The sequence below is a fragment of the Fukomys damarensis genome, unplaced genomic scaffold, assembly GCF_012274545.1.
Source record: "Fukomys damarensis isolate Sample0158 unplaced genomic scaffold, DMR_v1.0_HiC HiC_scaffold_12, whole genome shotgun sequence".
Lineage (NCBI taxonomy): Eukaryota > Metazoa > Chordata > Mammalia > Rodentia > Bathyergidae > Fukomys > Fukomys damarensis.
The window spans coordinates 58,479,895-58,504,020 of NW_022900924.1; the positions used below are offsets into that span (position 1 = coordinate 58,479,895).

Here is a 24,126-nt window from a genome sequence, read left to right on the forward strand (position 1 = left end):
CTAGAACGGTGGGAAATTTTGGATGTCACCTCCCGGCAGGCTGGAGGGAACATGTGTAGACAGATCCAGGAAACGCAGTTTGATAACTCAGGCTTTATTTCACCTTTCACTGTCAAACTGGAGCCGTTTCTCCAGTGAGAGAAGTGTGCTTGGGAGCTGCAGTGTGTTCAAGTGCACAGCCGCTAGGGAGGGATTTCTCCTTCCTCGTTGGCTCCTGGGTAGAGTTGGGAGCAACTCTGCATGATTTGGGGGGAAATCATTTCATAACGAATTCGTGAGTGAGGCCTAGTTTTCCCACCTACAGGTCCGTTACGGCACGTCCAGACAGAACTCTGTTTTTGCCTCGGGTCTCAGCTAAGACCTCACTGGTCCCATGGTGCTGTGAAGTGAGGCAGGAGCACACCAGCTGCAGACATCCTGGAGGAACCAAGTCTTCACCCGCGCAGTTCCTCGCTGTTCTAGGATCAGAGCCGGGCCCTCTGAGTCAACCGCTACTTTTGTTTCTGCTGATTTTTGAATAAAGGTGTGGCAAGCTCCAGGTCTGGGGTCTTTGCTGTCTAGAGCAACATGGATCAGGCCAAAGCTAGCTTCTCCTCCAAGTCTCATTTCTGTCTATATATTAATTAATTCACCCTGTGCTGTCGTGGATCACAGAAGACTAAAACTTGATGCAGAGGTTCTAGTAACGCCTCCTTGCCCTATTCCCTACACTTGGCACCTAATGTGGGGCTCAAGCCCATGATCCTGAGACTGAAAGTCTAGTCTTGCTACTCAGCAGGCTGAGGTGCGAGGGCCGCTTGAGTCCAGGAACTCTGGGCTGCAGGGCACGTTGCTGACAGGGTGTCCACACTAAGTTTGGCATCCATGTGGTGACCTCCGGGAGGGGACCACCAGGGTGCCTGAGGAGGGAGAAGTAGAAGGTTTGTCTACCTTCCTTCTTTCTTAAGTGACTATGACCAAATATTTATTTAGGTTTTGGGGAGAAATCATTTCACAAGTGTTCCCTACACCCCACACCTGCAGAAGAGGAGGACAAGGGTCACCATTGCAGCCCCCCCAGTGTCCCGGGGACCGTGCTCTCACAGGGTGACCCACTTCTCTGCCACAAGCCGTGTAACTATGTTGTTCACTTTGCTTTCAGACTCCAGCCTGGCCCAGGAGTAGTAAGAAAGGCCGATCTCAGACTTCAGCGCCCGGGTGAGAACCCACCTTCTGACCAGACACCAGCTGGTAAGTGTGTACTCTCGGCTCCAAGGGCACTGACCTGGAGCCACTCTGACAGTTAGAGCCCAAGCCCGTCCCAGGGAGGGTCTGAGCCTTGGTGCCGTGGAAGCCTCTGCCCCAGAAGTGGCAGCAAGGCAGTGTCCAGGAGCTCGGGATCAGAGCTGAGAGCCCTGGAAATCAGCACAGAGGGTTTGTGATAAAAGTCAAACCCAGTGCTATCTGAGCTCAGATGAAGGGTGCGCAGCCCAGCCTTCCGGCAGAGGAGTCCCAGAAGGGAATTTAGGCCACACCCCAGTTCTCCGGAAGGAACGTGGCAGGGGTGGTGAGGGCGCAGGGTGTCTGTTCAGCACAGTGACGGCAGAGTGGAGGGAAGCAGGAAGGACGAGGAGTTCAAAGGTCTGGGGGAAAAGCCAGACGAGAGCTCAGGCCCGGGAAGGTTTGGCTTCCAGGGGTTACGGGTGGGAGGAGCAGGGGCATGGAGCAGTGTGGCCCGGCAGAGGAGCCCCTGGAGGCTGGAGAGCAGACAGAGAGGCTGAGGCTGGGGGCCTGGGACTGGTCCCCTGCAGGAGATGAGAGGGGCACTCGTAGGCCGGTGCTTCCCCAGCCTGGCACGGGAGCTAGGTGAGGAAGGATCACTTCAGCCAGCAGCCAGACGTGGCTCCCACGAGGCCGAAGAGCAAGGGGAGGACGCAGTGTGGGTGAGAGGAAAGTCCTCTGCGCGTGCCGGCCACCAGCGGCCCTGTTCTGACCTAGTGTAGCCTTACAGAGGTGCCGCATCTCACAGGCTGCACCTGCTCCTTCCCAGGAGGCGAATCAGACAGACACCCCGGGACCTGCAGCAGGCACTGCCAGGAGCACCCAAGAGTGCAAGCCGGGCCGGAGGAGGGAATGGGAGGGCCACTTCCCAGTCCAGGCTGGCTAGTGTCGCCCTGAGCTCCGGGAGCGGGCTGGACTTACGCTTGCTCTCTGAGGCACAGGCCTTCCTGACTCCCACGGAGACACGTGGGACTGCAGGATAGCCCTGCTGGCATCCCAGTCCGTGTGTCGGCCAGGACTCAGGCTCCTGGTCCAGAACCCCACAGCTGTGGCCTCACTCTGTCCCCGACCTGTCCCTTCGTGACTATCACACCACCAGTCCTGAGTAATCTGCGGAAGGGGACAGCGGTGTCTGTGCTTGTCCATCAGCAATGGGAGGCGCTCTGCGGTCAGCGGACAGTCACCTCGCCATCTTTTATCCTGGAAATGGTGACCGAGAGGCGGTGTCACTCTGGCTGCTGCCGGGACTTCCCATGTGACGTCTGCAGAGGCCCCTGTTGCTGTCCGCTGTCACTTGGCCTTTTCAAGATTGTTAACACAGCAAGTAGATGAAACAAAAACACAGGGGTGTCTTTTCAAGCCCCCTTTTAACAAAGGCTCTGTGTGAACCAGAATGAGCTAGAATAGCTATTAAAGGGTTGGTTTTTAACTTTGTGTTTTTAGACAGGAAACTTCCCTGCCTCCCTCCCTGTTACGTCTTATACACAGCTTTAATAGCTGCACCAAAGAAAGGGAGATCTTTAAGGTGAGCTGAGGGCCTAGATGTCCCCTTACCACCTCATTCCTCTTCCACTGCTGATGCCAGTCCCTCAGGTACCTCCGTGGACACCTGGAGACCAGTCTAAAGCCACAAATCTTCCAAGAGGGACCCAAATTTGGAGCCGTTTGATCAGCAATTAGAGCTGCTCTACAGGCTTTACAGAAATGAGGTTGCTTCTAAGCAAAACACTGTGCAGCCACAGCTCCCTTCACCAGAGACCTGTTCTCAAATGCCTGGCAACTATTTGCAGCTCTTCAAATAAGGCAGGCGGGGAGAGGGGTGGGGTGGGCGGCGATCACATGGGGGCTCAGTGGTCCTCACGGCTAAGTGAAGGACACCAGAAAGAGAGGTAGGAGGGCCGGGGAGCAGAGCTGGGGGCGGTCACTCCCAGGAGGCCTGGCAGATGCACCCTCAGACCCTGCCAGTCAGGAGGAGGAGTGTGTGGTGGGGCAGCAGCCGCTAGCAGCTGATCTGCGCGCTGCGGTCTCACGGGTGGCCTGGTCCCTGCAGAGACGGGAGCCAGCAAGGTCATCCCTGCAGCTCTCACACGGCCTCGCGTGGGTCAGCCGCACATGCTGGAGGAGGCCTGGAGGCTGCGTTCGCAGCTTAAGGATCACGAAGGCCAAGCCAGCACCCTCAAAATCCTCAGCACCCTCTTGGTCGTGGCCTGGTGTGCAGGCCCCAGCTTTCCACCGCCTTGACGCCCACCCAGCCGAAAGCACGCGGCTGCCCTGAGGGAAAGCTTTAACCCTCTCGGCCTGTTCTCTCCATTTACTCGGAACCGTACCCAGGAACTTTCTGACATATGCAAGAGCCGAGAGAGGAGCATGGCGGTGCTCATGCCGACGTTACTTGAGCATCGAATCTTGCTGCTCCGTGTCATCTACGTCTCACTGTTTCTACTGAAATATTTTACAACAAGCCTTAGCTATTTCATTTAGATAGAGAGATAATAAAATAGAATACACAAAACCTTTTACCACTCGTGGTACCACGAAGATTATCTAGTAACCTGCCTTTGTTCAAATTTCCTAGCTTACCTAACAATTTCTAATTAGATTGAATCAGGGGGCAAACAAATTCAGCAGATTTTGTAAACCTCTCAGTTTTCTTTTAATCTGTAGCATTTTCTCCTGTCTCATGTTTTCGGTGTCATTTGCGCCCTGAAGGCACTGAGTCCTCTGGCCCGGAGGACTCCCCACACCCTGGCTTGGGCTTCTTTCTGCCTCTAACATTTAGAATCTCCCTCCATATCCTGAAGAGGATGAATAGTTAGAGCTAGAGGCCTGGATACATGTAAGCTTGATTTCTGGCCAGAAAACTGCTTGGGGGACATTGTCTCCTTGAACTTTCATCAGGAGGAGGCGCTTCCTGCCGAGGGCCACTCCCTGGCTCACAGCCTCAGTAAACGTGTGGTCTCTTAGGCTTCATCTGCAGTGCTTGATGTGCATGGCCCCTGCAGGGTCTCATCGTTGACTGGCGTGAACGCTGCTGCCCCCAGCCTGACTCTGCTCAGAGACCAGCAGGTACCAGCCGGGACACTGCCCCCGAGTTAGCCAGGAAGCTGATTTTACTAACCAGGAAAGTTAAACCAAACCACTCAAATGGATGCAATTCTCAAAATCCTGGCTGCGGATCCACCAGAGACTTCGCAGGGTGTGTCGCGCAGACACCACGCTTTCCTGGGAGGGCCACTGCTTCGCAGTGCAATTTGAATTTTACGAAGTTTCCCTCAGGAATCGGGAATCGGAAGCCACCAAGGACCTGGGGCTGTCAGTTACTGGAAGAGAATCGCTGCCGATCAGATCACCTTTGCGGAAGGGGTCTATGCTGCTGACTGCAGGCGTGGTCGAGCCCCACTTGGACTCATGCTTGTGTCCACACGAGGAAGTTGAGCTCAGAGCTAACTTGTGCAAGGGCCGTGTGGTCAGTCGGGTGACTCTTGCAGCTCCCACACAGGTTGTCTGCGCTCAGGAGGGAAAAGGAACTGCAAAGTAAAGCGAGCACGTGCTCACTCACTCCCCACCATTCCCCGCACCCTGGGCTCTGGCCTACCGGTGGAGCAGTTTTAGTCACCATCGGGGTGGGAGCCCTGCCCCCACACCAGCCCTGGGGCTGGGAAGGCCATGGGAAGCTGGCTTCTCAGGACAACAAATGCCACTGTGAAAGTAAGGCACCCTGGGCAGCAGCTAGCAGGCAGCGTGGTGGAATTTCTCTCCCTTTTCTCCACACTGGGCCTTGCTCCTTTCTGGCAGCCGGACAGACCCACTCTTCCAAGTGCACAGGAAAGTTCTGTTTTGACAAGCACACACATTCTTTTGCAGAAAGCCACAGAGGCGAGCGTCTTTGTTGCAGACGGACCAACTCCCAGGAGCAGGGCAGTATAGACCCTTTCACAGCCACACAACGGGTGTGGCCTTGTGCTTGCCGGGCACCCGCCTGCCCACAACTCCCATTATGTGGCTTCTGTATGCGGAACTCACGTCCCCTGGCCAGGCTGAGTGCTGGCAGGACTCTGAGGCATTTTTCCTCGGGGCTTTGGTTTCCTGGCCAGTTGAACCCCATCCAGTTATTGTCCCAATGTCCTGCCGGATAAAACAAGGAGAGAGCTTTCTAAACGCCCGGCCTTGTGACTGGGAGGGAAGGGAAGGCACGTGCGGAGTGGGGTGGGGAGCCTGGCCCAGCGAGGCCCCGACCCTGACCCTCAGCCCTTCAGGCCAGGGCTCTGATGCCCAGGGAATGTGCCAGGCTCAGCCGCTGGACGTTTGGCACCAGGCCTGCCCTTAGCCTCCTTTATAGCTGAGAGTCGGGTTCTCTGGACCATGGGCAAGCATTTTCAGCAAAAGAATCCTGTTTTCGGTCTACGGTGTTCTGAGCAGAGCTGACCCTGCCAGCAGCTGGGGCAAAGGCCAAGGCCCCAGCTGGGACCATGCGTGGAGAAGACTCTCTAAGATCTGTCAGCTGCGCCTTTACACACTGAAACTCCTGCTACAGAAGCCGCTAATTTGAGTCACCAGAGTGTGGCCTCCAAAAAGCTCTAATTACTGCACATTTTAAATTCACACTTATGCCCTCATTCAGATGCACGAACACGTAGTAGCGAATGGCAGGGTCTGTGCAGGTGTAACCCAAACACCCCTCCCTCTCTCCCAAGAACAGCTGCATCTCTAACAGGAGGGGCCACAGGTGAGTCTGCCCAGGCTGGCCCACTTCTCCTCTCCCTCAGCTGCTGGTTCCAAGCCTCTTCCCCAAACCAGGCTGCACAAACCACCCAGAGCTGGCCACTGACTTGTGCCCAAGGGGCTAACTGCAGATGTGACCAGTGCCTGGAACTTAAGAGCATGGTCTTTTTGCAACTCAGCAACTCTACTTCTGCGGCTCTGTTACTTTGGTGCCTAAATGTGACTGCACAGATCAGACTCGGAGATCATCTGCCTTCAGTGAAAGTGCACTGTGGCGTGGCTTCGGCTGGAGTGGGGATCCGGCCTTATGGGCAGTGGTAGGACAGGGGCACCATCCAAACTTCTGGTTGCCGAAAGATTTTCATCAATCAGTTGACCACCGTGGGTCACTCCCACTACCCACCCCACCTCTAGTGAGAACTTTTTTCTGACCACAGCTGTGACTTTCCTAATGGTTTGTGTTTCATATTTTCAGTCTAGATCACACACCTTGTCTTGATGTCTGTTGGAGACCAGGGCTTGGGATCAATAGCTTTAAAAATCCTGCTATTCTTACTGACCAGGAAGTTTACATTTTTTTCAGATTTTTGGTTTTATTTTTAAAATGGAGGAAGAGTGAGGAGAAGTGGGTGAATTCTTTTTCCGTTAAGTTTTATTGGTGCATTTAAAGCAAACAATACAGTTACATTTATCACTGCGATCTTGTAGCTTACATGATACATCTTGGTTCTTGTTTTTTCCCCATTCCCCTGCCCGCCCTTCACCCTCTAAACCCTTCCCTTTCTACAAAGACTTTGTTTCCATTTTTTCATTTTTTTTCATGTTGTTTCTTTTCCCTTATTTCCTTTACCCTACTTTTCCCAGTTCCCCTTTAGCCATTTTCTTCCTATTTCACACTCCCAATTATACCATTTGAACCTTATTTACACTTTTAGCTTTTCACAGCAGAGAAACGAGATTCAATGTTTACTCAAGAGTATCCTTTTTATTTCCCTTGAGTATAGCCTCAATGTGCATCCATTTAGCTATACATGTCTCTAGTTTCTCATTCTTTATGGCTGAGTAGTACTCTATTTTATAGGAAAACCACATCTTTATCCAGTCTCCAGTTGATGGGCATTTGGAGTGTTTCAAGTTTTAGCTATTACGAAGTAGGTCGCTATAAACCTGGGTGCACATATATCACTGTGGTATGATTCTTTTAATTCTTTTGGGAAGATACCCAGCAGAGGGATGGCTGGGTCAAATGGAACCTCTAGTCCCAGCTCTTTGAGGTATCTCCATATTGATTTCCACAGTGGTTGTACCAGTGTGCACTCCCACCATCAACAGAGAAGGGTTCCTTTCTCCCCACATCCCTGCCAGCATTTGTTAATGATTGATTTTTTGATATCAGCCATTCTTTCTGGGGTGAGGTGGAATCTCAGTGCTGTTTTCATCAGCATCTCTCGAAGGACCGGTGATGTTGAACATTTTTTCATATATTTATTTGCTGCTTTTATTTGTTTGTCTGAGAAATGTCTGTTCATTTCAGATGCCCATTGTTGAATTGGGTCTTTGTATTTGGGGGGGCTGATTTTTCTGAGTTCTTTATATATTCTAGATAGTAGTCCTTTTTCTAAGGAGTAGCTGGTAAAATTTTTTTCCTGCATTGTAGGTTGTCTCTTAGCTCTGTTGGTGGTTTCTCTTGCACTGCAAAAGCTTTAATACAGTGAGATCCCAGTTGTTTATTCTTTGTGCACGTTCTAGTGCTGCTGAGGATTTGTTCATAAAGTCTTCTATGCCAATGGAGAAGTGGGTGAATTGAAGGTGAAGCCAGGGTGGCTGGAACCTGTGGTCTGGCAGAAGCAGCAAGGGAGGGCATTGCATTGGTCAGCGGCCAGCAGAGCAGCCCCAGCCAGGCTTCCCTCTGAGGCCAGGGAGGAAGTGACCTCAGGGAGCAGCTGAGTGCCAGTGAGGTCTCTGAGTGTGGCTTGGGTGAGAGCCGAAGGCAAGATGAAGGATGGAGCCCAGTGCTGGGAGCTTGGAAGCCAGGGTGCAGACAAGGCCAGGAGGCCCAGCCTTGGTGTCCTGACAGGCAGCTGTGGAAATGCCCCTTCATCCGGCAGCAGTGAGGGTGGGGGACTGTGCCCCATGTGCCGCTGAGGGGCTCCAGGGCATCTCGGGTAGCACTTTAGAGCGGGCGGAGGCCTGAGGCCTGGCGCTGCAGCCCTCAGCAGTTTTGTGGTCCTGTCACTGGCAGCACAGCACAGCCCCGAGTGGACACAGGCAGTGGCTGTGAGTGGCTGGCATGGTGCCAGGCTCTCCCTGTGTCTGCACTGCCCTGGGAGCCTGGGTCACTCCCCCAACCTGCTCTGCTGTGCGCTTCCCCTCCTGGTCCCCAAGCCCCATAGGTTCATTCAAGGAATGGTCCTTGAACAGTTAGTTATTCTGTGCTCCGCCATGCTAGTCAGAGAATGGCGCAGCAAACACAGAATGTTACGACCTGGACGTCGGTACCTAGCTCCTGAGCGAACCACCTGCACTGCACACTCCTGCACATCGTTATTCCTGGTTCTCATCGCCATGGGGTCTCGAAGTGTTTCTCTTGCCCCTGGTTGCCATGGTGGACCCTGACACATGTCCAGTGTGATCCAGCACGTGCTCCTGCTGTTCGTCCTCAGGTTCCTGTGCTGACGGTGGATGTGTCCTCACCACCCCGCCCCTGTAGGTCTCACCAACCCTCCTCTCCAAGCCCACGTGGCTGACCTGCTGCCCGGCCTTCCAAGGGCGGCCTGCTGTGTCGGAACTCTGGCCTGAGCCACTGAGCAGGCCTGCCCCAACCTGGATGCACCTCTTGGATCCACGTGTTTGGGCCTCCTGTTCACGAGCTCCTTTCCTCCCTGAGAACTCTCACTGTGTCTCGTAGCACCAAGAAGCCCTTCTCTTCTCATTCCCTTTGGTAGCACCACTGACTCAAACCCAAGCCAAACCTCCATGTCCTCTTGAACTACTATCTCCTTTGGCCCTGGGTGGCAGAAGGAGCAAAGAGCAGGAGGCCACTCCAAAGGTAGTGTCTGGCCCAGTCCTGCCGAGATCAGAGCTCTCTCTGCGCGGTGACATCCTGCCTCCATCTTGCCGTGCCCATCCAGGTACAGCCACCGGAGTGTCAGGTAACAAACATGCTGAAGCCTGGTGCCCACAGGGGCCGACTTGTGCACATGCATGCACTTGTGTGCTCGTGTACAATGCCTGAGGGCACCACCTCTTTCTTCCTAGGGCTGTTTTGGTTTATCTGAGATCATACACATGGGGGTTTAAATCCAAAGATGCAAGGTTCCCTTGGGTAGGTTCTTGAATCAGCCACAAGGATTGCACCTGAATGTTGCCGTCTTCCTGTGTGGCATAGTTCAGTGGCCTTCCCTTTGGAAAAGAAGGACAACATCATTTTTGGAAAGCACGCCCAATTCCAATGTCCCTGCCTTCTCCAAGCTAAGTCTTTCCTTGGTTCCTTGTCTGTCTCTCCGTTAGCACTTTCTTACTTTTTGTATTAATGATAGCACTATACAGCCCACAGCCTTGAAATGCAGCGGCACTGAGGCACTGAGTGATAAGCATCCCCTCCCTCGAGAGTCTGTGCTGGGATTCAGGTTGGCCTAGAGTCCCATGTCCAGTTCACCATCTGACAGCTGGCTGATCTTGGCTGGGGGGCTCTGATGGCTCTGCCCCCGTGGCTCGTGTTATACATACATTTCTGCAATCACTACCACAATCAAGGCACCACAAAACTCACACAGGTCCCTGATGCTTTGAGAGCTTGTGTCTGGGTGCTATCCCCGGACAAAGCTGGTGTTTGCAATGAACATATTATGGCTTCGGCAAGGGCTGTATTATTCAGTAGCCCAAACTGAGTCTGGTAGGTACCACGGCAGACAGAGCGGCCGGTAGCTGGAATGCCGCACGAAGACTTCAGTGCTAATAACTTGAGACAGCTCCAAGCCAGAGGACTCTAGGTTCAAAAATGTCTTTGCCTAGCATTTTACCAAGAACTTCAGCCCCCACGGGGCTGAGTGTGTCTTCAAAGAGGGTGAGGAAGGAAATGAGAGGGCTCAAGTCACCCTCGGCACCACACTTCCTGCAGGCTGACGAGCGGGCCCTCACAGCCTCCGGCCTCTGCCGCTGCCTCCTCTTCCTGCCGCCTGGCTGAGTGGGAACGGACCGGCCTCTCAGGGCCCGTTTCCTCGACTCTCACAATCCTTCTCCGGGAGCCCCATGGAGTAACCTGAGGTGCCTCCCTAGGTTTTGTTCCTGGAAAATGTAAGACACCGCTGGATCACTGTTGCTCTCCGGAGCGCCTGCAGGGCTGGCAGTCCTTAGAGCCTCCTCTCTCAGCTGCCAGGTAATTTGATCTGGATTTGTCTTATCAGTCGGAGGCCAGAAAGCAGGTGAGGAATGAGGGCCAGGTGGCAGCTGTCTCTACTTTGAGGCCACTGGCATTCGGGGAAGGGACCATATGTACAGCAGTTGCTGGAAACAGGGGTAAACTCACTCCCACACGCTTTTGTCCAAGGCCTGCAGGGTTCTTCCATCTTTGTCTCCTCCGACTCACAGGTAAACCTTTCCTCCCAAGGGCCCTTGGCGTGCATGGGCTTGGCACTGCCTGGCATTGCTGCTTGCTGCCCAGAGGACAGCATTTCCCTGGCTTGACTGTGCTTTTACCAAAACAATAGCTCACACTTCTCAAGCATGTTGAGAGTGCCCAGCTGCGCCCAGGGTGTGGCGTGGCAGGACAGAGCGTGATCCCCCTTCTGAGGGGCTAAGGCGGGTGGCCCTGGGTGACACCGACAGGTCTGAGCCTCAGGTGTGAGAGGACAGGGGGGGAAGCTGTGAGTTGCGCACTGCCCCGCAGCAGCCTGTCACTCTCTTCCCAGGTCTGACAAGCCCTTCGTGAGCATTCGCCCCAGGCTGCATCTCTCCTGCGGGGCTACAGGAGGAAGCCTGGGTCCCCAAGATTGCAAGCAGCCCCAGCTGGCAGGGCCCTGGAGTCAGTCACCCCTCTGACTGGGACACGGTGGCCACCGCGTCCCGTGACCGGCCTTCCCTCGTGAACCCAGCATGCCTAGCGGGAGAGCCGTGCTCAGGACTGCCACAGACAAGCCGACCATCGTTTAGAGGTGGTGTCCCGCGGCCCTGCTCTGCTGCCCCTCACTGTCCTCTGCGCTGTGACCAGGGCCTCAGCACCCACATTAGCACAAGGCCGACCCCAGTGAGCCTTCCTGGACTGTCAGCCCTGAGGGACCCGCCCCGGGTCCTGCCCAGCCTGCCCCCACTGCCACCTTCCTGCAGCCTCCCACTGTCCCCAGGGCGCCACCACAGGACACAGCAGTCAGCTTCTGCCCAGAAGGAGAGAGCTGTGGGCAAGGTCAGGTGAACACGGCCGGCCAGAGGCCCCTGTGCCCCACCACACTGTTCCCCACCCGGCTGAAGGCCGGGAGACCCGGAAGCCATATCCCCTGCAGCGGGCGGCAGGCAGCGCCAGTGAAGGACACAGAGTGAAATCGAAAAGGAATTTGAATGACAAAGTGCCATGATGTCCATCTCCCTAATGATGGGACAAGCTGGCTGTCCATCATGGGCAGGGCAAGCTGCCAGGCCCAGATCTATATTTAAAAGCCATTTCTCATGGTTTAAAGTCACCAGCTTAGCTCAATATCTAAAACAAAGAGAATGAATTATGGAACAGGATGCTGGAGCTTGTTAATTTTCCTCTTGATGCGCTGTGAAATGAAGCTTGGTTCTGAGAATGGTGTACCCTCAGGGCTGTCTCTGGAGAGACGCGGACAGATCCAAATGTCCTTAGTGATTCTTTCGCCCCCTCCTGTATGGCTTTTTCTATACACATTTGCACGATACATATATTCCACGGGACCTCTGAATCCGTAGGACCCGGGGAGTTCAAGTCTGTGGTTCTCTTCGAGGTCACCTAGACAATAAAGAGCACAAAGGCGATGCCCTTGGCCTCTAGACACACCCACACACACACACACACACACACACACACGAATGCACACACACACACACACACACACACACACGCGCGCGCGCGCACATGCACCAGGACATGCAAGCGGCCGTCCGTGCTGGCGAGCTGCAGCCCTCTCCAATTGGAACTCAATGAAATAATCATGACAATTTGGCCTTCATGTCCCATCTTTCATCAGGCAGGATGAAAGGACTCGCCGAACTCGGCTCCTCTTTGATCTGGGCTCCTATCTGGGCGCCAATCTCCACTGTGTATTCTGCCCTTGGCCTGCAGAGGGGTGGACAGCACAGAGGCCTGGGGTGTTCCCGCGCCAGGATGTGGGGCAGGTGTTGAAAACTGCAGTGCCAGCTCAGAGGAAGGTGGGGGCACTGGGCAGTGTGGTAAAGTGAACCCCAGGACTTGGGGCTCCTCCCGGGGCACCCAGGGCATCTGCGGGCAGCTGCTTGGGGCAGACTCTGAAATGCACATCCCAGGCTGCAGCTTGCCCTGTGTGCAGCTGGGCATCTCCAGCTGTCTCTGGGGCATCTCCACACAGAACCTCACACTAGGCACCTGCCAAGCGCAGCGTGTGACTGCTCCTTCTCCTCCCTCTCAGGTTGCTCCCTGCCTGACTTCCCGCTCAGCTGCTGCAGACACAGCCAGCAGGAAGAAAGGCAGTCAAGAGCGGCCTTCTCCTGAGGGTTGGGTCTTAGAGGCCATCAGCAAGTAAGATGGGAAGAAGAGGCGGGCTGGGCTGGGCAGGGCCTCCAGGGACAGGCGCTGGCCGTGGTGGCTTCCAAGGGAACAGCAAGCACCACGGCCCTGCAGGTGTGAGGCTGCCGGTATGGAGGAGACCATACAGGGCCGGGGAGCTGGATAAGCAGGCGGTGGGGGCAGAGTGGGTAGAGAGGGGTTTCTCAGAGTGAGGGTACTGAGTCTACGGCTGAATCCAAGTGCCGTCCACAGACAGGGGAGGTCGTGGTCTTCACCCTTCCGCTAAGACCTTAGTTACTGACTCCTACTTCTTCCATGAAAGCAGTGCCTATCAGGGAGCCAGGCCAGAGTGTGATCGTCCTCCAATTCCTGCGTCTCCTCTTGAAGGACCCAACAGAGTCCTCTGTGTCCAAGCAGGAAACACAGCACTGTTTTGTGATACCCTAAGGCCACGTAGGTGGCTCAGGTGGGCACAGCACCACGTGGCTTCCCGGGTCCCTGAGAATGCCACCCTGGGGACACAGGTGTCCCGGCACACCCACTGGGAGGGCAGAGAGCAGTGACGGGGACCCCATCCCACAGCTGTGAGTGCAGGCTGCTCAGACACACCTGGCCTTCTCCCGCCCTCGGAGCCAGCAGCCTGGGACCAGCATGGAGACAGGCAGGTCCCTTTGCTCTCAGGGCCAGTGCTCCGGTCCGTGCACGTCTCCGTGGGATCCAGCCAGGGGGTCTCTGGCAGGGACCCCATCCCTGCTCTGCCCGGCTCCTCCTAGCACATCCTCTCTCCACACACCACACCCCCTGACCCCTATCCTGTGGGTCTGCTTCAGGGATGAAACCAAAGACAGGCAGTGTTGGGGCCAGAGCTCTTAAAGCCCTCACAAATTGTCAGCAAAGTTTTCATTCACTTCTGTCTTGTAAATCCATTCATTCGTTCACTCATCCAACAAACAGGCTGAGACATGCTCTGTGCTCCAGTGCAGGGGAGATCGAGGGCAGCCTGCAATCTCCTGGAGGTTACAAGCCCTGGAGAGGTGGCCCGAGGCTGCAGAACAAAGCCCAGAGCCCTCTGTCCCCGGCACTGCTGAGACATCTACCGCTGGGACTTGGAGCAGAGCTTCCTTGTGCCCTGGCATCTCCCTCTGCAGCGCTCGCACTGGGGGCCCAGTGCCCAAAGGGAAGCCACTGGGGTGAGGATGGGGAGCCCTGGACAGCCCTGACTCCTCCTTTTAATCATTGCACGATTTGAGAACGTGTTCCGTCCATGCTCACCGGGATGCAGGACGGAGCCCCTTGGCCCAGACTCCCCAGAGCTCCACACAGCGGCCCGCAGGGAGCTGTCAGCCTGTGGCTGCTCAGAAAGGGCTCCACGCCAGCTGTCCTGGGCTCTCGCTGAGCCCACCGGCCCAAGAGCACTTCTCCCTGGGACCCTGGCGCACCCCTGATCCACGGTCCCTGGCTCCAGCTGGCAACGTCACCTCTCCCTGCCTTGGTTTCTGGCCTGGTGGGCACTTGCTCAATCTCTCTAAGGTGCAGTATGAGGGAGACCCCCACAGAAGTCTACGTGCCCTTAGAGTCCCTGCTGATGGGGCAGAACACAGGGTCCAGGCGGCTGCGTAGCCACTACCTGTGAGTGCCATTGCTGGCCAGCTCGGTCCAGTGCTTTGCTGCCCCAGTATTTTCAGTGTCTCCCAGGGTCTGTGCTGTCGACATTGCCCCGGGTCCCACAAACCATCCAGCCAGGCCTGAGGATGTTGTCCTCATGAGCGCCCCCCGGAGGGTGGGGTTCCTGGCTCCCCTGGAGGGTGGGTTCTGCAGGCTGCTGGCCAGCATGGTCCTGGGGCAGGGCCTTGGGGCCCCACAGAGCCAGCATCTGACAGTCCCTGGCCCTTGTTGGGCTGGCGAGGAGAGCAGAGGCGAGAAGGGCTGGGAAACCCTGCTTGGCGAGGAGCAGACCTGGGCCCATCCTGCCTTCTGAGGGTCTCCTTCCAGTGCCTCACTGGAGGCCCCAGGCAGATGAAGACTTCTGCTCCAGGGGGTGGCCAAGGCCAGAGAGGCAGCCGCCATCTGGGCTCCTGCAGACCTCTGTGCCTCTCTTCTGCTGGGCCACCCTGCCACCCTCACTCTCCACCCTCAGGCTGGCTGGGGACTGGGGGAAGGTGACCCAGCCTGTCCCTCCTCATCTGCAGGAGCGGGCACCGTGCTGGACACAGCTCGCCAAGTGTGAGGCTGGGCGGCACCCACGTCCCCGGGCAGTGGGAAGCTTGGCACAGCGGCAGCTTTCTCTATGACGGTAAATGCGCACCGGAGACATTCAGGTCCCCTGTTCTGTTGCTCTGTGTCCTCAGGGTGGGTGAGAGAGGACTCTGGGACCACTGAGCCCAGTTCCTGACCACTTTCCTTGACACGTTGCCTTGGGGAGCTGGCATGTCCTCGCTGCCGTGTCTCACTGCTCAGGGACTCAGCTCGAACAGCAGTTGCAGCCCCAGGCCCTGGGAGAGTGCTGAGTCATTCACCGGTCCTGTGACGCTCAGAGAGCTGTTCCTGTACTTGGGGGTCACCAGGTCTCCCCTCAGCCCTGCAGGAGACATTACCAAGTCTTCCCCTCCAGAATCGATGGACAGCGAGGTGCCCTGTGGTCATTCTTATCTCTCAGGAACTGGCACTCTTCCCACCTGCCCACTGCCAACTGGGCTCCGCCTGGCCATCTCCACCCAGGGAACAGTCCAGGATGCTGGGGAGGACGTGGACACTCACTGACCTCTCCTGGGTGCTGGCCCAGCTGACTTTTTGCATCCTTCCTTAGTGACCGGTTATCAGTCTTTGGCTGGGCTTTCGAGACCAAACCTCCTGGCTGGCCGAGTCCCCATCCTGGCGGGCAGCCCACGGAGTGCTGGACGTGGTGTGCAAGGGCAGAAGCTTGGGACCGAGCTTTGGGGAGACTCACCTGGGTCCTCACAGCTTCCTCCAGACAGGCGGCCACGTGGAGGATGCCCCTGTAGCCAGAGAGAGCTGCTTCATCCCTGCTGGGGACGCTGAGTGGCCAAGAAAAGCTGTCACAAGAGTAGAGGCACCCAGACTCAGGGAACACTGGCTAAGGAGAATGTGGGGTGTGCTGTGCACAGCACACACTGAATATGGTGAGCATTTATATCCCAGCCCTGAGCTACAGGCTCACGGGGCAGCCACCACCAACCCTGTCAGCTGCCTACCTGAGATCAAGAGAGATTAGGGAAGGGGCCTATGGCCCCTATTGCTAGAGCTAGGATTCACATCTGGGCCTCTAAGAGTTTGAAGCTTGCCTTGCTATGTTACACAGGGATCTGACCCCATGAGGTCAGGCAGGGGAAATTACAGCCGTTGCGCTGTGGGCGAAACCATAAGAGCTATTTTAAAGAAAGAATAAAACATGCTTGTCCCAAAGTTCCACCAAAGAATAACCCAGGAACACATGTGCAAGTCTTCTGCATTCTTCCCTCCCGGGGTGTCCCACCTTCTCTGCCTTGAATCGTAAAACAAATAATGGCTCTGCACTTGAAGTTTTGCAAACTAAACCATCTCTACAAGAACTCTGGTATGTTGCAAAGAAGTGATTTTCCAAAAATACACATTCCTTTAGGTTTCAATGTGAGGGCAGTCATGGGACCTCTGCCCCCTCCACCGGGCAAGTCTACCACATTAAAGCAAATGAGGACAACCCAGATGATTAATATGAATTAGCCTCTCCATGGCCCTTCATGTTGGCAAAGCACTGTGCTCTGCTGCTGCGGGTTTGTATAAATTAAGGGACTCTGCCAGCCAAAACACCAGGAAGAAAGACCCCACCAGGCTTTGATGGAATCAAATGGGACATCATTCTTTGGCTGATGCTGAAGTTTTCATTTGAAATTGAAACAAGAGAAAATGCCCAGGTTAAAAAATACCTGTGGCCAGAGAAACCTTTGACCTAACATTTTCACAGCAGTAAACCATGCAATATTCAGCGCCCCCCTCCTAGCCAGGCAGCAGCCCATCAGAAAATGGGTATTGGCCTTGCTCCGCCCTCTGCAGGGTGAAGGCTGCAGGGTTGGCCTTGCAGAGCTGTTCCTCATCCCATACACAGTGAACCCGAAGACTCCACGTGGCTTCTCCTGGCTGCAGAGCCTCACTCAGGACTAGAGTGTGACCCCTGCCTCCCCTGGCCGGGTGGTAGACGAAGCCGATAAAGGGTGCGTTATAGCACAAGTTACCCAGTGCTGAGCTGCTGCCCTGTGAGACAAGGCACTGGCTGTCAATGCCAGCTCCCTACTGCCCGGTCAGGCGCCCCTAGATCCTGGGGTCAAACACCACAGTTCCAGCCTTGCTCCCTGGGGCCGGGAGAGCTCCCTGTCTCCCAGTGCAGCAGCTGGAGGACAGGAAGCGGATGGAAGAGGCCAAGGCCAAGGCAGGCTTCATGTTGGGAGGAGGACGGGGCAGGGGCCGGGCTGGCTCATCCCTGAGACCTGGCAGGCCCCGCCTCTGGGGCCCAGGTGCCTGCAGGTGACCTGAGAATGTTTCTCTTTGGATTTCAAGTAAGATCAGAAGAAAAAGTGAACATAATACTAGTGATGCCTTTGGACTGTATTTGCCTTTATATCCTCAGGTATAAAATATAATTCTCAAGTATTTTTTAACTGAAGAAGGCATCCTGAGGAGCCCTGAATATCACGTAGAATCTCAGGGCAGGAGAAGTGCACCAGCAGCACCTCTTGCTATCCATACCTTCTCCCTGCAGAGCAGAGCGGGCACATGGGCTCCAGCCCCCCACCGTGCAGGCCTCTCCTATGTCTCTTCTGCTTCTTGTGCCTGCTCTGGGCTCTGGCTGTGTTTTTCTGTCCCTAGATGTAGTGGGCATCTCTTGCCATTGTCTGCTCAGTGTCTGCTCCTGAAGCTTTGCCACCAGCCTGCCCTCCTGCCTGGACTGGAGCGGGCAGCTCATGCAGACCGGATGCTCCCTCCTTGCATTGGACTTTTGAACAGAGTTCCAGAAAAGCTGCCTTAGTTCCTGGCCCCAGATCATTGGAGGGCCTCACCCCGTTCTTTGAGCCCTGGTCCTTCAGCCCTTCTTCTGTCACCCCCTGGCACCCCTTGGCTTGGGTATGCAGAGCCAGTGCCCATGGCTTGAAGCCCAAACCCTTCATTTACACCGAGGGAAAGAGCTCTGCATCCTGGTTCATTCCTCTGCTCTGAATCTCAGCAGAGAAGCACCAAGCCAAGATGCCTGCATCTCAGGTAATTGCAAGTAAGCAAGGTAAGTACACTGTAGGAAATCTGGAAGAAGGAAATACAGCAATGAAATTATTCTTTCTCTTAGAAGTTAATGAAATGGAAAAAAAACTAGGTAGTGGATTGACTGAGGCCAATTTGTAACACCCAGCTGAAGTGAGTCAGCGTGGTCTGGTCATGGAGGACACACCTGAAGATTGTTACCACTAGCCATAAAGAGAGACCTGGGGAGGAGGATCTGGGTCTGTTGATTTTCTAGGAGAAGCTTGCTGCTGATGGTTTTCCTAATGCAAACTAGGCTGTTCTAGTCGGAGGAGGAGCTCGGGACCTCACTGTCACTGGGTATGGCTGCTGCTTTCATCAGGGGAGCTCTGATGTTACCCTGAGCATCACTTCCTGGCTCCACTGTGGATCCCTCAGCCTGGTGGGACAGATCCTTCATCTCAGCAGCGTAGATTTTCTAGCTTCCACCACTGGCCTTTGGGCCTTCCAGGTTCAGATCCTCAATACAGACAAGCTTGAGAGACATTGTCATGGGCTCTAGGCCACGGGCTGGACTGGAGGACACTGCCTTGGACTCTAAGCCTTTAGCTGGACTTGTGTGAGAAACTGCTGGGACTGCCCTCAGTTGAATGTTTTGGGCTTCTTGTGTGTGGTTAATTTCTTGCACTCCTTGCATTTGACTCTGGGTAATTATCATAAAATAACCTTATAAGTTATAGGTCCTGTATTTGACAAATTCCTTCATCCAATCCTGCTGACTACAATAATTTATAAAAGAGAAAAATAAACAGGGCCAGCACAGCTCATTGAAAAGATTAATGAAATTGATAAATGTCTGAAAAGACTGACTGAAAACCAAAAGCCCACAGATAACAAATATAACCAGATTCCACAGAGTGCAGATGACCAGAGAAGATAGACTATAAATCTGAAGGTTTCAGTGTGTGGACAAAATCCTAGAAAATGCAACTGATCAAAAGTGACAGCAGGAGAGGGTTTTAAACTCTGGCATAATCTCATAATTATGGAAAATTTAAATCCATAATTTAAAAACATCTTTGAAAATATATTTTTAAAAATCTTTCATAGCATCCCTGTTAAAGTCCATTGAAATTTAAGGAAGAAACAATTTCAGCCTTAAACCTTTCAAAGGCTATGAAAATGTAGAACAAGCCTCAGTTCATCTTATGATGTTAGCATAACTTTACACCAAAACCTGACAAGACAAGAGCAAGAGACCAAAGGAAGCTAAATTCAATCATGATAATGCGGGAAAACTCATGACCAAAAGTTAGCAACCATAACGCAGTCATAGAGGTAAAAAGTAAATATACCACTGCCAATTTAAGTCTAGAAATATGAGTGTAGAATTGATGTAATATTAACAAATTCACTACTATACTGTGTGATATTAAGAAATAGAAGTAGTTGGGTGTGGTGGTGCATGCCTGTAATCTAGCACTAGGGAGGCTGAGGCAAGAGGATCGCTGTGAGTTTGAGACCAGCCTGGGCTACATAGTGAGCTCCAGGCCAGTCTCAAGCCGCCCCCGCCCAAATAAATAAATAAAAATCCCCTTTAAGAACATAAAAGTGTAAGACACTGAGTGGGAGACAATATTTGGGACTTGCAACTGACAGAAACATGTATCTGGCATGTGAACAGCTGTAGATTAATAAAAATGGTACAACCCAATGAAAAATAAGTAAGAAGCTGTGGAAACAGGATTTTCCAATGGCCAGACAACGCATGAAGAGCAACTGATTTCACCGCGGTGGTGACAATGAGATGCTGTGTATCTCTCCAGAGAAAGAGACCAAGGGCCCGAAAGTTCAAAGAAAATTTACTTATTTGCCCTTGCATGGAGTTTGTTTTGCATTACCCTTGTATTTCTCTAATCCTGTAGAGCAAAGTTAAATTACATTTAAATTAAAGACAGGCAGCCAGGCAGCCAAGGGTGCCGCAGCAGTACTGCCCGGCGGCTTGGCTGCGGCCCGGGGACAGGCATTTGCTGACGGACGTTCTGACAACTACACAAAGGTGATTTGTGGCTGAGAACTCAGCCGATGGTGCTGTTCCACAGGTAGCTCAGGTGCCAGACAATCCTTCTTTCTTAGTAGCAGTGGGCTGTACTAGGACAACCTGGTTTTCAGCTTACAGGAGCTAAGGGCCAGGCTGGGTGATGTCTCACAGGCTGGAAACGAAGCCTTTGAACCTCTGTGGAAGGGCCCGTCTTTCTCTTTTGATGGCCCATTCCTCTGCCAACATTAGCTGCATGCCTTCCGTGTGCCAGACATTGTTCTGGATAACAAGGACATAGCAGTGAGTAAAGTAGATAGAGCCCCGCCCTTTTGAGGCTTACATCTCAGGGACAGAAACACAATAAACAAAGAACTGGTCAGAATTACTCGTGCCCAAAGTAACATGTGATATGAAGAATGTTTCAGGGCTGTTAGAATTGGGAGTAGTGCTATTTTGGGTAGGGTGGCCAGGTAGGGCCTCTCGAGGAAGCGATCTTTTGGCAGAGAGTAGAATGAAGAGAAAGAAATAGCTTCCAAAACTCTGCAGGAAGGAACTTAGGTGGGAAGAAGAGCAAGTACAAGAGGCCTGGGGTAGCTCTGCCCTTTGGGGCTCCATGTGGTGGCTGGCCTCCCACTCACACTCCCGGGTGACGAGGGCGGTGTCTGTCTGCTCACAGCTCCTGGCCATCCGGGAGTCTCAGCCTCCTCTGAAGGTCCTGAGCGGAAGGAGGCGTCGCTGGTCACTTCCCAGCTTCTGACTGTCCAGCTCCAGCCCTGGCTGCAGCCCGGACCCTGTTTCTGCCCCTGCACGGTCTCCCTTCAGCTTGTCACTGGTGCAGTTTCATTTCTTCCACACAAAAGTTCTGTTTTCTTCCCTCTCACAACTCTGGCTCGTAAACACTTAAAGCTCAAACCAAACAACAACTTCCCTTCCCTCGTGCTTTGGGCACCACTCTACACTGGCCCTAGGTGGTGCCTCAGCCTGGCCCCCAGGGGTCACTCCCCTCCTCCACGCTGCCCCTGGACTGTGCTGTCCTTACCGTCCTGCCCCTTACCCATCCGGTGCCATCTGTGTCCTGAGGCTTGAGGGTCACACACAGCCACTTCCTCTGCTCCGGGAACTGTCCCTCATCCCCCTCCAGTTTGGGCTCACGTTTTCTGCTGCAACCCCAAGGCACCTAGGTGGAGATCCACTGTCTCAGAAAATCCCTCCTGTCTGGCTGGGGAACCCCTGGCCCTGTGTGCAGCAGGCCTGGAGACAGTTACCCCTTGTACCCAGTGGGCAATGTGAATAACCCTCGTGTCCTCCTCCACCTCGCCCAGGTGTCCTGCTGCAGGGCCAGGCCTTTCCTGGGAGGCCCTGGGGGCTGATGGCTTGTTCCAGCCACTCCAGCACCATCCGTCTCTTCTCGCAGCTCTGCCGAGCGCCCGGTGTCCCCTGGGCCTCTGTTCCTGTGTCTCAGGTCCTCGTCCTCCCCGGGAATGTGTGGGGATCTTCGTGGCATTCCCCGGCAGTAGCAGGCTTCTCGTGAGAGCACCAAGGGAGCCTCCAAGAGCCCTCTGCTCGGGTGACCGTGATCCCGGCCGTGTGCAGTGGGAGCAGGGCAGTGGCCCAGGCTGGAGCCAGGCACCCTGACGGAAAAGGGGAGCAAAGTACAAAGGTCAGGAGCCTGCCTCCTTCATGGTAAATTCACGCCTGCATTCCACTGCCTCTCTCGAGTCATTTTAGACATGGATATTATATTCCAAGCTCAGTAGATTTATTTCCTGGAGTTCTTGGAGTCTAAATTTGCTGTTGATTCTCCTGGTGATGGCCCATGGAATTTTACACAGCCCGTTCTTGATAAACCAGAGCCGGGCTCATGTGGCTGGTTTTGTCTGAGGTGTCCTGGGCAGTGTAGGTGGCATGGAAAGAACCCCCCAAACCCTTCCAGGCTTGCTGCTCTCGAGATGGCTCTGAGTTGGGCCTCGTCTCCCACCTCCCCCTGCAGTGAATGGACCTTCTCCAGTTCACCATTTGTGCTAGGGTTCTCTGGAGAATTAGAACCAACAGAACAGTGTGTGTGTGTGTGTGTGTGTGTGTGTGTGTGTGTGTGTGTGTGTGTAAGCACAGAGGCAGAAAGAGGCAGAGACAGGGTGGGTGTGATTTTAAGGGTTGGGCTTGCATGATGAGGAACCTCAATGAATCCAGCACCGGCCAGGAGCCCACAGGCTGTCGCATTTGATTCCGGAGGCAGCAGTGGGCAGAGCTCTCTCCACAGGTTAGCGTTTGCACAGATAGATGAGGCTTGGCCACTTCACGGACAGCAAAGATATCAATATTAATCTCATCCAAAATCGTCCTCTCAGGAACATCAGCAGGCAGCGTAAGTCCATATCTGAGCATGGGAGCCCCAAGGTGTAGGTGCGGTCAGCCAGTCAGCCGGTGCCCGTGTCGGCGAGTGTGGGGAAAGTGAGGAGTCTGGCTTTAGGTGGAAGCCTCCGTTTCGATTTCCTGCCTCATACCGGCCCAAATGCTCCATCTCCAACTCTGCCCAGAACTCGTCTATTTTTAGGCCCAGGTTTCTGAGTTCCATTTAGGATGACCTAATTCTCAGAAGTTGGATTTTCATTTGGAAGCACATTATTTCTCTCATTAAATTACTCTTCTCTCCTGACGTTCCTGAGAAAGCCAACTCTTTAATGATGTGTGGGGATTGGCATCCCCTTGGCCCACTGGTCTCCAGTCCAGTGATGTGGAGATGGATTTTAGCACCTGTGATCCACACACAGCCTCTGTGTGATCCACGAGGGGACCTGGAGCTCAGATGTCGTCCACCCAGAGGGACACCGTGATCGGAGTCCAGCTGACTTAGGCACCACGTGAACTCCGGCTTTGCTGGCCCTGGGCGTGGAGTAACCACACTCACAGTGATCACGGCCTTGGCAAAGGCCCAGTGGAGGGTCTCACGTCCGGTACCGGTGATGGTGATGCCACCACATTTGAGAAGCATGAGGCGCAGCGCCTAGGAGGTGGCCTGTGCCGTTTCCTCAGAAACTTGGGGAGCCCGTTGCTGCAAGAAGGAGGTGCTGCCATCCCCTTGTTGCAGACGGAAAGGTCTGTGAGGTTGCCATGTGCAACCCTGCCATGTAACAAACAATGCCAAGTTCCAGTGGCTTCTCTACCACAGGCTTCTCTGTGGCTCACTGGGACCCAGCCAGGCTCGCTTTGAGCTCCAGGCTTCCAGTCCCGGGAGCCGGCAAACCAGCGGCTTTCTGCAGGGCTCCCCACCGACATGTGGCGAGCCAGCCCCTAACACTTCCCACAGGACTTTCTCCTGTGTTCCTTTCCACCAATGGAGTTAAGCCCACAGGCAGCAGGGGCCAGGTGCCTCCATGCACAGAGAAAGAGCCCCAGGGAGACGGCAGAGGCAGAGGCAGGTGACAGGATCACCACGCTGACCGCTCCCCACGCACCCAGCCTCCTCTGTCAGGAGAGGACAGGGCTGCAGGCCTCTGCTGAGGTGCCAGTGCTGTGGGCACTGGTAGAGCTAAGGCTGCCCTCGGGCGGACCCTTATCTGCCGTGCTCGCTGTCATGGTGCAGGACCAGACCAGCGGGTGCTCAGGGGCCTGTGCTGAATGAATAAATGAGATGCTAATAGAACCCCACTCAGTGCACACAGAACACCTGAATCCCAGTGGGCCTGTGTTTGAGAACCTGGGACAGGGACACTCTCTGCTCTGGGGGAGGCACCGCTACAGCAAGCCCACAGCGAGGCAGCTACTGAGTCACAGGAGAACCATGGCTGAGGCCCAAGAAATGGGGGTCTCCTGGGCCCTGCTTTGTGGAGAGGACTCTGACACACACACTGGGGGGCAAATAAATCACTTTGCAATGGGGGAAAGGGGGTTGAAGCACAGACTTGGTGATTAATCCATTAATTTCTACTCTTGCAACCCACACACGAAAGAATAAAAATTAGAAGCCTATCTGACTGACAGAGGCAGCAGCGGGTGGACAGAAAAACAAGGATTTCCACAGCAACGAGTGGGGAAGGGAGCACTTTCCCCCAGCTCTAGGCTGGACAGCCTGCTCCTGCCCAAGCCTTGAGGTGCAGCGACCCATCTGACCCTCACAGGGCAGAAGCAGTGGTGCTCCTGAGCTGTTCACAACCCTCTTAAA

At 54.4% G+C, this 24,126-nt stretch overlaps 1 long non-coding RNA gene across 2 annotated transcripts; it reads right to left on the minus strand.

The window, feature by feature from the left end:
- Positions 1-19,768: 19,768 nt before the first annotated feature.
- LOC117285678 lies at positions 19,769-21,584 on the minus strand. Of its 2 annotated transcripts, none has more exons than XR_004516744.1 (2): positions 21,278-21,584; positions 19,769-21,141 (listed from the first exon to the last, which is right to left on the minus strand). It is a non-coding gene; the product is annotated as an uncharacterized LOC117285678 (long non-coding RNA). The 2 variants fall into 2 exon arrangements; XR_004516745.1 differs by having other exon boundaries at positions 21,230-21,584.
- Between the last annotated feature and the right edge of the window lie 2,542 nt (positions 21,585-24,126).